Source organism: Peromyscus maniculatus, chromosome 17, assembly GCF_049852395.1.
Source record: "Peromyscus maniculatus bairdii isolate BWxNUB_F1_BW_parent chromosome 17, HU_Pman_BW_mat_3.1, whole genome shotgun sequence".
Taxonomy (NCBI): Eukaryota; Metazoa; Chordata; class Mammalia; order Rodentia; family Cricetidae; genus Peromyscus; species Peromyscus maniculatus.
Window position 1 is genome coordinate 41,897,923 of NC_134868.1, and position 12,506 is coordinate 41,910,428.

The window sequence follows — 12,506 nt, forward strand, 5'->3', positions numbered from 1 at the left end:
AGGACGAGCAAAAAAGGTGGAGCTATGGAGAATATATTTGCATAATTAAGCGTCCGCTCACTGATTTTTACTTCTGATTTCATTTTCTAGGGCAGAAACAAGAGAATGCTCACAAAATCTCGCCAGCAATTTTTCATGGTATCAGGTTTTGTGTGTAAAAACTAAATAAGTCGGCACCACGCTAGTCACCCTCTGTGCAAAACTGGTAGGACTGACTTGATTCCTCCCCACGGAAGCAACGTGTCGATCCTTTTTTGGTTCATAAGCGTGATGATTGGGGGTTCACGCTCGTGCGTGATGTGTGCCGCCCACTAAACCTTGTTACGACGTTGGCACATTACCCGTCTGACGTGAACTTAAGAGGATCCACTAATTTTGTTTGAATCTTAGTTTCAACTCTTTCTTCCTTTTAAAGTTGCTTTGCTGCTTGCTGGGTTATTTCTGCTTTGGCTATTGTGCTCTTGTCAGCCTGAAATTGCGCAGTTAAGAAAGGTGTCCGAGTTGTGCCTCATACAGATGCTTTGGTGCACATACTTATGTTAAGAAGAATTTCCTATAAGTTATTGTTCTATGCTCATAAGTGTTTTGTCTACACGCATATCTGTACAACTCGTGCGTGCCTATGGAACGGTCGGTCCCTATGGAAGCCAGAAAAGAGTGTCTTTGAACTTGAATTTCTGAATGTCAGCCATGGTATGCTCTTCACTGCTGAGCCCTCCATCCCTTCAGCTCCGTGGCATGCACTTCTTACTACATTATTTGCAACTACCTTATCTGTGATGCCTGTCTGCTTCCCCACCACCCACCTGAGTGACCTTCCGCAAAAGTGCGATAGCTCAGATCTCTGTGTCTTAACTTCTGTACTGAAGGAGAAATGTAGATAATAATTCTAAGTTCGTAGGGCTGTTGGGAGATTTTTTTTTTCAAGTTTAATGTACATAAATACTGAGAACAATATCTGATCAACATAAAGTTTGTACAGATGGTAGCTCCTATTGTTCTGCCACAGCACTACCAATAACTTACATTTCTTCTTGCCAAGGAAATGTGGTCATTCGAATCCTAACTCGAGGTCTCTTTCATTTGGCTTTTCCTCCTCTGACCAATTGGTGGCACTCCTGATCAATCACTGTTAACCACATCCAAGGGAACCTTCCCATGCAAAGGTCCAAGTGCAGCATGATGCTAGTCAATAAGAGGTTATTGCGTCCGCTCTGTGCGGTTCGTTTCTTTCTGGTAACATGTGCCCCTGTGCTCAGTGGATCCAGGCGTGCCCTTGGGCTTAAGGAATGCTCTTTACTGTAGACTTCTTGTGCTGAGCTTCCTGAAGCCAGAGCTGGCTTTGTTTTTACTCCTAGTGCCTGGCACAATGTAGTCAGGCAACAAATGTATCCTGAACCCCCATGACCACACACAGAGGACAGACTGAATTGATCATGGTCCAGCCCCACAGTGCAGCTGCATGGAGCTGCAGCCACACAATGCAGCTCGGTACAGCTGCACCCAGAAAAAGAGAACAATCTTTGTGTAATGCTGTGAAACTCCAGGATGTATAGACAGGTGAAAAGAGTAGGAGGAGGCAGTGTAGATTTTGTCTTCTTGTAAAACAGATGGGAAAATAGAGAGCAAAATGTATGCATTGCTTTGTATGTCAATAAAGTAGATATGCAGTCTAAATAACAAACTAATAAAAAAAATTACACATAGGGTGTACTGGTTTGTTTTGTGTCAGCTTGACAATTGAGACCCAGCTGTAATGCATTTTCTCAATTAGTGATCAATGGGGGAGGGTCCAGCCCGTGATAGGTGGAGCCATCCCTGGGCTGGTGGCTCTGGTTCTGTAAGACAGCACGCTGAGCAAGCCAGGGGGAGCAAGCTAGTAAGCAGTACCTGTGCCCCCCCTCGCCCCCCGCCCCTCACACACACACACACACACACACACACACACACACACACACACACACACACGGCCTCTGCATCAGCTCCTGCCTCCAGAATCTTGCCCTGTTTGAGTTCCTGTCCTGACTTCCTTCAATGATGAACACTCCTGTGGAAGTGTAAAGCTGAATGAACTCTTTCCTCCCCAACTTTCTTTTTGGTCATGGTGTTTCTTTGCAGCAAAAGAAACCCTAACCAAGACATAGGGGAATAATAGAATGAATGGAATAGGAATGAAAGCTAGACCTCTCTAACATACATCAACAGTCTTGCCTTTGAAATCATGTGAATGCCTTACATAGTTATTTTCGAGAGAAAATAAATCAGGCATGGTGGCACATGACTGTAATACTAGCATTTGGGAGGCTAAGACAGGAAGATTCAGGCCAGCCTGGGGTAATTAGTAATGTAACTCATCTGGGAGCATGCTTGCCTAGTATGCACAAGACAATGGACTAGAACCCCCAGCACCACATGAAACTAGTTATGCTGGTATATGCCCGAAATCCCAGCACTTAGAAGGCAGCAGGATCAGAAGTTCAAGGCCAACCTGAGCTACACGAAGCCCTTGCTTGAGAGAGAGAGAGAGAGAGAGAGAGAGAGAGAGAGAGAGAGAGAGAGAGAGAGAGAGAGAGAGAATGAGTGACTAGAATCATATCTCCAATGTCTCTTTTGAAGGTAGGCTTCTGTCGATCCAAATACTTCCTACCAGCCTTACTGCTAACGGTTCTACCACCTTGCAGTAGTACCACAAGTTAGGGAACAAACTTTTAGCACACAGGCCTTTAGGATTTTAGTTCATATCCAAACAAGCCTATAAGGTAAGTGATTGTGCTCTGCCATAGACTCCCTGGATGATGCACCACAGGCCCAATGCAACCTGGCCAATAGATCATATACTAGATCATATACTATATAGATCATATACTCTAGATCACATACTAGAATCTGCAAAACAATGAAACAAATGGTTTTTCTTCATAACTGGACCTCCCCAGCTACTTTGTTATGATGACAAAAACTAACACAGTAAATGAAGTGTGATCGAGACACACAGTGGGATTTTGCTTAGCCATAATTAATGGAAGTTTTTGGTTTGTTCTGTTCTGTTTGGTGAGCTTGCTTAGTGCTGGGAATTGAACCTGTGGTCTTACCCATGCCAAACACATGCTGCGTCACTGAGCTGGACCCTCAGCTGTAAGTGAGATTCTGATGCATACTACAAAATAGATGAACCTTCAAGACATTATGCAGAGTAAAAGAAGCCAGTGATAAAGGCATATGTTATATAATTTCACTGACATGAAATTCCCAGAAAACACATATCAATAAAGTCACATCATAGAATAGTGGTTCCTAGGAGATGGGAGGGGGAAATGGAGGATGGCTGTGAACATTTACAGGGATTCCTTTTAGGATGCTAAAAATGCCCTGGATGTGGCTAGCAGTAGTGATTGCCCAATCTTGCAAAAATTTAGGAGCTGTACACGCTAAAATGGAATATTATGATTTGCACATTAAATTTCAGTTAAAAGGTGCTAAAAATAAAAATCCCAAACAAACACTAAAACCATTTCAGGTGAAAACGTCTTCATAAGGAAAAATAAAATGAGAGAAAGGAAAAAAGAACAATCTAGTTTCTTCATTTTACTGAGAATAACAACTACAGTGATTGAAACATGGCATTATTCCCAATGGGGCTGTCAAGGTCCCTGTGGCCCAGACGTGGTTTATAATGGATTTCAAAATATCATAAGACAATTATTGCTGAATAAGTCCTCCAGCCACACTTGCTTTGAGTTATTCGTCATTATCCCCATTTTTAGGAATTACGCAACAGTATACTCCATTAGCTTTGCTTCGGATATCACATGAGACGGGTCATGATGGTGGCAACTTTTCATCCCAGGAAATCAGAGGTAATTCACATAAGCTGAAAACCCAGACCCTTCACTTGTTCCTAACACTGCAGCCTGAGAGCGCTCATGCCAAGGGCTTAGCATGCATCCTGTGAAGAGCAGGACATGTAAGCATCTGCAGACTTTCCTTCCCGTTGCCTTGCAATGGGTTTTTCAGGCAGGGAAATGGAATGCTGAGGCTTTCTGTCAACACAGATTTTTTTTTTTTTTTTCCAGAACTGGCTCTGGACCCATTGTGAAACTGCCCGTTGGACCAATTCACTACAAAAAGCTGAACCCCAAACAATGCAGGGCCTTGCTTTCTATACATTTTCAGCTCCTTTGTCTCCACTTCTATATTAACGTCCATTCTCATTGGGCACTCATAAGGCTATATAGGAAGATGACTGGGCTGTGCGAGCATATACTCCTCCCCTTTCTGGAAGAAACTCTTACCACAGCCTGTACCCACTCTCCAGACTGCCATGCCTCTGTCTTCTAAGTGCCCCTAAATCTTATCTCCAGGGAGGAGTGCTTCAGATTTGGGGTTCCTGTCTACGTGTCTGGGGCTGCCTATGAGTAAACTTTGTTTCAGTGACTGCTTTGCTGTATTGCTGGTGAAACAAGCTTGGTCTGGTAACAGGACAAAGCACCTACTGTGGCGTTGTTCATATGGGACTGTAAAGTCTTTGACATTAATTGTAAAGACTGCTTTACAAGGACACAATTATTTTGAAGAGCATACTAGTGAGACAGACGTGCCCTTTATTTTGTAGGGGGTGGGACCCATGGTGAAAACTGCAAGTGGGACCACTACTTTTATTCATGTGGCCCACTGTCAGTCTCCATAGTGTGCTGGAAGAATAGGGTTGTTTTGTTCACTTATATTGCAGGACAAAGACTGGATTTAAAAAGAAAATTAAGGGCTGAAGTGGCGAGGTCTGGAGCACTGAGGAAGAGGAATGAGAGGGCTTGTAGCCCCAAATGATAAACAAATAATAAAGAGGGACAGAGCCCTAGGCCAGTAATGGCAGGCCAACTGGCCCCCCTTGAAGCCCTTGAGGAGGGTGTGTAAGGTACATATCCTAGCCTATTTTTTTTGGTTTTTCAAGACAGAGTTTCTCTGTGTAATAGCCTTGGCTGTACTGTAACTTGCTTTGTAGACCAGGCTGGTCTCAAACTCACAGAGATCTGCCTGACTCTGTCTCCTGAGTGCTGGGATTAAAGGTGTGCGCCACCACTGCCTGGCTCATCTCCTAGTTTCTAATGCAGCTGATTGTAACAGACTAAGAAATGACAGCTTCCAAAAATGCCTCCACTTGTTTTAAGAAACTACAGACCATCCTGTAGACAAAAAGTTAACTAAGAATAATTGTAGTCACTTTTTGGTCACCATAAGGAACAAAGAGATCTTAAAATAATTAATAGCACTTGACTCACTTGCAACATTGGGCAGTAATACCAGCCAAGCGATGAGCAGAGAGCCAAGGTCAATAGCTAACAAAGTCAGAGACAAAGTTGAACAGGAGGGGGCTTCCACCACCCCTAACTTGGTGTACAGTGCATAAACAGAGTGTGATTATCTCCCTAGTTGGGCCAGTACACATGCCTAGAGTGTACAGGTCCATCACTGGCTTCACCGGTGATAGCTAGAGCTGATCAATCCTTATAGCAAGTTTCTGAGTTTCTGCTATGATTCAATAAAAATTCTAGACAAGAAATGACTTCTCCCTTTTTGGAAATCATACCCTTCATTAGGAGTTTCTCTCATTTTCCCCTAATTTCTCACTTTTCCTCAATGTTTCATTTTTTTTTTTCTGGAATTCTCCTTAGTAAATTTCCACCTTGCCTACACCCACCCACAGCAGTTCATCGCTTTAATCTTCATTGATTGTAAGACAACAAACTCAAGAGTCACTCACTACCCCTGGTTGTTATTTGGTGACTGTGTCTGGCACCCTAGATCCTTGGGTAAGACATAACTAGACTGACGGTCCTGTTATACTCAAAAGCCCTGTATCACAAACACACCAAAATTTGTGAAGTTGGTAGAAGCATGTTGGAATCTTAGTGAAGCAAAAACCTTTGAAAAAAGTGAGAATATACCTATAAACAAGAGTGTTGTGAACAAGAACTCTCCATCAAAATAACTACGGGAGCATCCATATTGAAAGTAGGGCTAACTCTGCTTTCTTCCTTGTGATGGAAACATCTCATCTCCCAAGTACTGTTCATTCTCCAGTCTCCAGGGTTGTTTAGCTTCCTTTTTTGCCCCATGTCTTCATTTCGTGTTTGCTGCAATCAACATTTTTAGGGTAGGACAGGACCTACCCCAAAGCTTGTCTTTCCACGGGGGCATCTCCTTCTGTTTCTAGTAGCCCCCTCTGATTTTCCTCGCTTCGCCTCCTGTTTTCCAGCCATTCTCTTTATTGCCCCCAAATGCTCAGTTTCATCGTGAACATGTTCTCCCTGGGGCTACATCCCTTCCAGCAACTATATTATTTCTCTGTGACACAAACTGTTGAAAAACAAAACAATAATGTACATGACTGGTTTCTCTACCTGTCATTCTCCTAGCACTGGAATTCTCTTTAGTTAGAGAAAGTTAGCATTTGGTTATGTCTCTCAAAAATTTACTCATTGTAAAAATGAATTATTTTGTTTGCTTTTTCATTCGGCCTTATCACCATGCCAGGTAAGTGATTTAGCGCTTAGCTACCCCCACAGCCATATAATAGTTTGTTTGCCTCTTTAATGCCATTTTGAGAGGTATAAATGGTGCTAGGGCTAATTAGTATACACAGGGCAAATAAACAGGGCCGTTTGTCCTATAAAGTGTCCAGAAACTGCACTTAGCATATTGCTTGTTCTTACTATTTTTTGTAAGTTTCTAGGGATCAAACTCAAGCCTCATATATACTAGGTAGATGCTCTCTGAGCTATGTCCTCCATCCGATTTTTTTTTTTAACTTGGAATCATTTACTTTATTCCTCTAAATCCTCCTTTCCTGGCTTGGGGGAATAGCTTTTTTGAGAAGTTGACTTATTATAAATATCCACATCTTCTTTGCCCTGGTGGCTCTAACAGAACCATCCCGCGATTGTTGCTTAATTTCATTACTTCATTAGGATTACGAAATGGGAATTTTCTAATTTTATTTCCTTTGGCATCCTTTTAGTGGGAACTACTCTTTAAGCGGGACTTTCCATCTGTAGCTAATTATGTGATCACCCTGAATACATCTTGCGCAGGGACGACAGGAAAAATGCCTGATTCTTCCCCTTGATGTACCAGTATTTACAATAATGAGCATCGTGCCCCAGTGGCCTTCAATCGACCCTCAGCATTTGCCCATCTGCTGTTCCTGTCAGTCTCATCTGGTCTCAAGGAACTCTGTAGATGTAATGACTTTTTCCCAAAAGTTATACTCCGATTGCCCAGACCATTGCCAACAGAAGTCTTTTCATTTTGGCTACTGTGTCTCTGTCACGTAATCTTGGAATGTTTCCCGGATTTTCAGAAATGCAGATTGCATCAGCCATTTCTCCAAAGAGTCCCGGTACTTTTGGAGAGAAACATTATTTAAAAGTCACAGCTAAGCATTGATATGCCATTTCTACAAGCGTCCCAATCTATTCCCTTCTTCGGCGTCACTAATCTTTCTTGTGAACACATCTAGGAAATACAGAGTTTGGCATCAGAAACTAACCTGAGCTTAATTTCTTCCCTTCCCACATGCAAACTATCAGAAAATTTTATTGATTTTTTTTAACCTCTAATATATACCTTTAATTCTCCTCCTCCTCCTTTTCTTCTTCCAGTGCTATAGATTGAACCCAGGGCTTCATCATGCTAAACCATTATTTGACCATTAAGCTATAGTCCCAGTTCCCTCTCCCATTCGCTATCACCCCTGCCTCATGCCAAGCCCACTTACAAGCCTTCAAATTGACTTTTTTTCCATTCATGTCCACAATTTTATTTCTATTAAAAATCCAGACACCATTACTTCTCTGTTCAAGTCTCATTGCCATAACTGAAACTCCTTAATACGGCTGCTCGGCCCTACATGGTCTTCCCGTGTCTATTAAATCTCATCTTGTCCCTTTCTTCCTTGTCTTGCTATGCTCCAGATATGTGGCATTTGTCTCCTCCACTCTAAGTTCTGTTGGGGCTCCAAGTTCTTCTATCTGCTCTTCTGCCTGGACTCCATTTCCTGCCATGCTTCTGTTCTTAGAGGAGACACCTGCTCGGAAAGGCCTTATCCCACGCCCAGCTCAGTTTAGTGTAGATAGACACTGCATAGCCGACCATGGTTGTGGATGTGGATATGCATGTTTGTTTAATATCCATGTCTCTCAGGACCCTGGTGTGTGTGTGTGTGTGTGTGTGTGTGTGTGTGTGTGTGTGTGTGTAGGAATCATTTAGTGCTTGGTCACTAGAACAGTACTGGTGTCTCCAAGGCACACAGTTAATATGTGCCAGCTGGTGAAAGGTTTGACATTTGAAAGTTTTGGCAGAGTAAGATGACCCATGTCAGACTTCTCTACGAATGGCATATTCCCACTGGATGTCAGCTATTTCCACTGAAGTAGAGCAAATCCTGACTAGAGTCCTGTGACAAAGCTATGGTCACCCCGGAAAACAAGAGCCGCATTCATCCACGGGGCTGCTTTGCTGTTTATCCAATTGTTTTGTCTTTTGACACTGGGTCTCGCTATTGTAGTCCAGGCTGGTCTGCAACTCACTTTGCAGACCAGGTTAGCCTCAAACATGCAGCAACCTTCCTGTCTCTACCTCCTGACAGCTGGGATGACACACCGAGCTACATTTTATGATTTGTCCCCCTTCTTCCCCCATGTGTATGTGTGCGGGTGAATGTATGTTTACAGGTGCGTGTGTGCATTTGAGTGTAAGCATGTGGAGGCCAGGGGTTGGCATCCCTGTCTTCATCAGTCCCTCTTCAGTTTATATATGGGGGCAGGGTCTCTTGGATTTGGAGCTCATGAATTTTCCTAGTTTGCTAACTTGCCCTGAGCATCTCCTGTCTCTGCCTCCTAGGTACTGGGATCTCACAGTGTGGTGGACACCACACCCTCCTGGCATTTACATGGGTGCCAGGAATCCAAGTTCTGGTCTTCACACTTGATAAGCATTTTACCCATGGAGCCACCAGCTCAGTCCATTTTGTTATATCTTACAGTCTTTTTATCCAGTCTTCCTTGTTTATTTGCATAGCTCCTTATGACCCTAGACTCCTATTACAACTTTGAGCTTTATATGTATGCTCTTGCATATGTTTTCCTTAACCACATTCTGAGGCATTTCCTATTACCTCCATTTATACAAGAGGGACAATGCATCCAGCACAGCTTAGGACTTGACCTGACTGGGGCGATGAAGAAATAAAGAAGGGACAGACACACAGACACATCTAGAAGAAGAGCTGGGATCAGGTGGGTCTTTCATATGTCAACTCTACAGATCCACTCAGGACTTCATTCTCTCCTCACACATCCATTCACACAGGCATCTCTTGACTCCCCACAAGGGAAAACTGAGCTTAGAAAGATCGAGAAACTAGTCGGGCAAGATGACACACATTTAAGGTCAGCCTTGGATACACAGTGAGTTCGAGGCCAGATTTGGGGGACATGAGACACTGTTTCACACACACACACTCCATGATATATTTTAAAAGAAAGGAGAAAAATCGAGGCGCTAGACTGGGAATTCCCAGCTGAGGTGAGAGAAGGCCAGCTTTAAACTTAGTCTTCAGATTCCAGTCTTAGCTTTGTTTACTCCACTACATCTCATAATGAGGGGAGGAGAGTATCCATATTTTCCTAAAACACAGCCACATGTCACCACCGATTCTTGGCAGTGGACTTTTTGTTTATAAAATACTGGGAACTCGGGGGTTGGAGAGATGACTCAGCAGTTAAGAGCACTTGCTGTTCTTCCAGAAGGACCCACGTTCAAGTTCCCAGCACTCATAATGGATGGCTCATGACTGCCTATAACTTCAGCTCCAGGAGCTCCGACACCCTCTTCTGGTCTCCATGGGTACCCACACAGGTAGCATAAGTACACACATACCCATACATAAAATATTTTTTTTATTTTAAACTTTATTATTAAAAATAAAATGCTGCAAATAAAAAAAAATCACACATGGGAATAAACCAGACCCAAAGACTATACAACTCAATGAACTTCAATACAGTTGGAATAAAATATATAAATAAAATATTGGGAACCAACTGTCTTGTGTTTGCTAATGAGGCAGGAGGACTACCAGTTCAAGGTTAGCATGGACTGCAAAGTGTAGTGAGATCCTGTCTCTAAAACAGCAAACAAAGCTAATGCCTGCCTTAAGATCCCAGGATAATCAAGAAGAGACCATGCACCGTAGGCCAGTTTGACAGTCCCTTCCCCTCAAGGATAGGGAGGGAGGGCAGAGCTAGATGTGGCCTGGAGTGAAGTCCTCATTGGTCTACAACTGGCAGAGGGGCCTTCTATGGGAAGGGTGCGTCCAAAATGTCACACCCACGGAGTATGGCAGGGGTCACGGAATTTAGTTTAGTTCAAAGCCTTGTTGGGAAGGGGTGGGAGGAAAGGCAGCTTTGAGAATGTTTCAACACAGGGCTGGGAGTCCCTCGACTTTTAAAAATGATAGCCAAGCAAAACTAATTGAGAACTGTTCTTTCTTTGACTGGGCTCACTTTATGATTTTTCTCTAAGTAAGACTTCAAGGAAATTATTTCTAAATGCTTTACACACATACCTCACTTGAAAATAAACTCACTATTTTATATGCAGATTTTAAAGTTCTAAGTCTTTGAATCCCACTTTAAAGAATGCTTTGGAGCTAGGGATGTAGTTCAGGGTACAGTGTTTACCTAGCATGGCCTAGGTCCTGGCTTTGACTCCCCAGCACTGTTTTTGAAGAATGCTGCTTTAGCTATCAAAAGATTCGATGTAAAATTCCTTGAATAATAAGAAAAACTCCCTGGCACATGGGAGGTCATCATTCAATTTCATGTACACAACTTCCCAAACACGAAGAGCATGAAATTCATTGTCTGGTAGTGGAGTCTGTTTCTCGTGTGTCTCAATCTGAACGTGTAACTCTTGACTCTTACACACCTGTGATGAATTTTCTAGATTTCTGTCTTTGCGGAGTCATCAGCATATAGTAAGACTCTGCTCCTTGGTTGAATGACCAAGTTAGGGATTGCATTTTAAGCACGAGGAAACAATTTTTTTTTCTCCTTTGTCGACATTCCTTTCTAAAAGATTGCTCAAAGTGGTGCTTAAAAGATAATTCTAGCTTGCTAAATTTAGGGTATGGATAAAGTCCAAAACGAGAATACTCCATTGGTAATTGTGCAAGACATGTTAATATGTAGGGCAAGGGAGAGTATCTCAAACTCCTAATGATTTTTTCCCTCCCTCCCTCTCTGACACACAACATGTAATTTAGCAAGATTCAAAGTGAACCGGGTCAGTGACAAGCTCTTTACCATCATGACTGCATTTTAAATATAAAACAAGGGGAGTTCTAGATATAAGATATGGTTTAGTGGTATAGTACATGCTTAGTATGCGCTAACTTCTGGCTTCAATTCCTGGCACTATAAAGAAGTAAATAAATGATTTCATATTTGAGATGTTCTACAAAAGCACCTTGAAGCCAGAGATATTCTCAAAATCAGCAAGTTCTTTCATTATTTTTGCGATACTAGGATGTCAAATGCAGGGCATGGGCAATGCCAGGGAAGTTTACTAGTAAACTTCATCCTCAGCCTTTTGAGTTTTTGGTCACTTTGTATCAAAGGCTGGCCTGGAAATCCTGGTCCTCCCGCGAGAGCCTCCAAGAATGCTGGCTTTACAAAGGTGCATTACAGGGCCTAGCTTGCTTACCTTTGTATTTAAGATATTGTTCAGGTCATCGTCAGTCTACTGTCCAAACAAAACAAACAAAAAAAGCAGCAGCAGCTCCCTGTACAAACTGGTACAACAAGAAGTGTGGCCGGGCGGTGGTGGCACATACCTTTAATCCCAGCACTCGGGAGGCAGAGGCAGGCGGATCTCCGTGAGTTTGAGGCCAGCCTGGTCTACAGAGTGAGATCCAGGAAAGTCACAAAACTACACAGAGAAAAACCCTGTCTCAAAAAACCAAAAAAAAAAAAAAAAAAGTGTAGGATTATCTGTATCCTGCTTGGAAATGCATTAAAACCATATTGATAATGGAAATACGTGATAAAGTAGATGTAGCAACATGTTCTTGGAATAATTCAAGTGGTTCACTCTACAACCTTCTTGCTATAAAAGAATGAAGGAGGCAGGGTACCACACATAGCTGAGACCATATTGACTTCCCAGGTAGGACTACTGTGCTGGTGCCAGACAGGGCAGTCCTAGATGTCTTCAACTTTGGACATGTCATTAAACTCCTCACCTTCCAACCTGGCCCCAAATGACAGGCTGGTGGCAGTAGTGAGGCCTTTGGGGGGCACAAAAGACAAGCCAGGGTTAACAAATACAACCAGATGGAGTAGAGGGTATTGATCCCTGGTCCCTGAATATTTCAGGAAGGGACATGTTGCAGTTTCAAAGTGAAATGTCCCCGACAGTTTCCCATGTTGAACATTTTATACCCCAGT

At 42.8% G+C, this 12,506-nt stretch overlaps 1 non-coding gene across 1 annotated transcript; it reads left to right on the plus strand.

Moving 5' to 3' along the window:
- Positions 1 to 246: 246 nt before the first annotated feature.
- LOC121823630 (small nucleolar RNA U13) lies at positions 247 to 351 on the plus strand. The gene has a single exon (XR_006065139.1). It is a non-coding gene; the product is annotated as a small nucleolar RNA U13 (small nucleolar RNA).
- The last annotated feature ends 12,155 nt before the right edge of the window (positions 352 to 12,506 follow it).